Source organism: Priapulus caudatus, unplaced genomic scaffold, assembly GCF_000485595.1.
Source record: "Priapulus caudatus unplaced genomic scaffold, Priapulus_caudatus-5.0.1 Scaffold686, whole genome shotgun sequence".
Lineage (NCBI taxonomy): Eukaryota > Metazoa > Priapulida > Priapulimorpha > Priapulimorphida > Priapulidae > Priapulus > Priapulus caudatus.
In genome coordinates, this window is record NW_014577747.1 from 4,893 (window position 1) to 7,848 (window position 2,956).

The window sequence follows — 2,956 nt, forward strand, 5'->3', positions numbered from 1 at the left end:
CCTGGCCGGAAAGGACCAGTGCTGCTGCCACCTGGCCGGAAGTGACCAGTGCTGCTGCCACCTGGCCGGAAGTGACCAGTGCTGCTACCGTGTGTGATTGTCCAGGGAGATCTGCATGGCCGATGAAGACAACCTCACCTTCACGAATCTCGACGCGAACCTCTACTATGAGACGCCCTCGCAGAAGCTAGCTCTCACCATCTTCCTCGGCGTCGTCGCCTGCGTCGGCGCCGTCAGCAACTGCGTACTACTCTGCGTCATCCGACGCGAGAAGCGCAGCAAGCTTCCGTCGCCGCTCTTCGTCAGGACGCTGGCCGTCGTCGATCTCAGCGTCTGCGTCTTCGCCATTCCCTACACGATGGTGACGACGCACGTCGACGTCACTAGCAGGGCCCTCTGCAAGCTGCTGCGCTTCGTGCGCATGTGTTTGCTCAACTCGGCGACGTTCACGCTCGTGACGATAGCCGTTGAGAGATACTTCGCCGTCGCGCGACCACACCAGGCCTTCTCGGCGCACACGCAGCGACGTCTGCTCGCCGCGCTGCTGCTCGTCGGTGGCGCCATCTCGCTGCCGGCGCTGGCGACCTACGACGTGTACGTGATCGGCGTCGGCGGTCAGGCCGTCGTCAAGTGTATTTTGAGTACGGAGAATGGCGCCGGCGGCCGCGTCTACAAAGGCATGCTCGTGTGTTTTCAGAGCGTCGTCATCGTGCTGTTGATCGTCTTCTACTCGCTCATCTTCCGCGTCATCGTCGTGCGCGCCTACCGGCGCATGCACGGCCGCGTGACGGCCGGCGGCGGCGCCACGGTCGCGTCTTCGGAAACGCCCCCGCGCGGCGAGATGCGGGGATCTGGCGTTAAGACTGCCGCACAGCCTCCCTTACCTGGTGTGAACGTCGCTGTACAACCGTCGCCCTCCGCCGCCGCCGCTGCTCCGCTCTCCCTCATCAGCACCTCCTCCGGCACGCCGTCAGTAGGCGAACAAACATCGGCTCCGTCAAAAGGCAAAAGATCATCGCCACCAGGGGGCGCATCTCTCCCGCCATTGGGGAAGCAACTGCTTTCGCCAGCGGCTGTTCAGTCGTTGTCGCCGGGGGGCAAAAAATCATCGTCGCCATTAGGCAATTATCTGCTTCCACCAGGGAGCGTACGGTCGCTGCCGCTAGGTGGCGTACAAACGCCACCACCAGGGTGCAAACAGTCACTGCCGGCCATCAACACGGCTGACCACGTCCGCGCACAGGCGCCCGCGGCGACGGCGACGGCGAAGGCGCCTGCGACGACGGGGACGGCGGCCGCCCACAAGACAGCGCTAGTGTTCGCCGTCGTGACGATGGTGTTCATCTTCAACTGGCTGCCATTCTGGCTGGAGGTGTGCGGCGTGCCGCTGTACGTGTACGAGCAGCATCGGCTGCTGCACCACTTCTACTTCATCAACAACGCCGTCAATCCGTTCATCTACGGCCTCGTCAGCAAGCAGATGCGGCGCGGCATGTACAACCTCGTCACCTGCAAGTGACGCGTCGGCGCAGACGACACTCGCTAGGTGGCGCTCGCGTCCCAATAGGTGGCGCTCGCATCCGATAGGTGGCGCTCGCGTCCCGATAGGTGGCGCTCGCGTCCCCATAGGTCGCGCTCGCGTCCCGATAGGTGGCGACTCTAGAAATTATATGAAGGATATATAAAGGAGGTGGTTAATCTAGAAATGATATGAAGGATATATAAAGGAGATGGTGACTCTAGAAATTATATAAAGGATATATAAAGGAGGTGGTGACTCTAGAAATGATATGAAGGATATATAAAGGAGGTGGTGACTCTAGAAATTATATGAAGGATATATAAAGGAGGTGGTTAATCTAGAAATGATATGAATGATATATAAAGGAGGTGGTTAATCTAGAAATGATATGAATTATAATGAAGGATAATAAAAGGAGTGGTAATTCTAAGAAATATATAATGAAATACTATAAAGGAGATGTAATACTAGACAAATGATATGTAAGGATATATAAAAGGGGAGATTGTAATAGCTAGCAAATTATATACCAAGATATAAAAGAAGTGGCGCATCCGCACTCCGTCCATGCGCTAAACTAGAAATCATATAGAAGAATAGCCGCCTATGTGGACGCTGTGAAGACACAGCAGTATCACAACAAGCAATATCAGCATAATCAGCATATCCAGCACATCATATCAACACGGCAGTAATCAGCATACTCAGCAGCTATCAACAGCAGCAGCAGCATTCCAGCAGTATCAGCTGTATACAGCAGCATCGCAGTATGCAAAGCACAGCAGCCATATCAGCAGTATCAGCATATCATCAAGCACACATATCACGATGTAATCCAGCAACAGCAGACAGCAAGCAGCAAGTATCAGCAGCATTAGCAGACAGTAATCAGCATATCAGAGCAGCAAGTATCACAGTAATCAGACGTATGCAGCAAGCAGCAGATCAAGCACTATCAGCCAGCACAAGTACAGCAGTATCAGCAGCAGTATCAGCCAAGTAATCAGCAGCACAAGTATCAGCAGTAATCAGCAGCAGGGCAGTATACAGCAGACAGCAGCAGTATCAGCATAATCACGGCATGACATGATCAGCAGCATATCAGGCAGTATCACGCAGTATCAAGCTGTATCAGCAGATATCAGCAGCAAGCAGATCAGGCCAGTACAGCAGCATAATCAGCAAGTATCAGCAGTATCACAGCAAGCAGCATAATCAGGCTATACTCAGCAGCAGCAGGAACACTCGAGCAGTATCAGCACAATATCAGCAGTATCAAGCAGTATCAGCAGCACAGTACTGCCAGCATGTATCAGCAGTATCACGAGCAGCAGTAACAAGCATATCCAGCCACAGGCAGTATACAGGCAGTATCAGCAGAGTATCAGCATATCAGCAGCAGCATATCCACAGTATCACAGCACATAAGCAGTA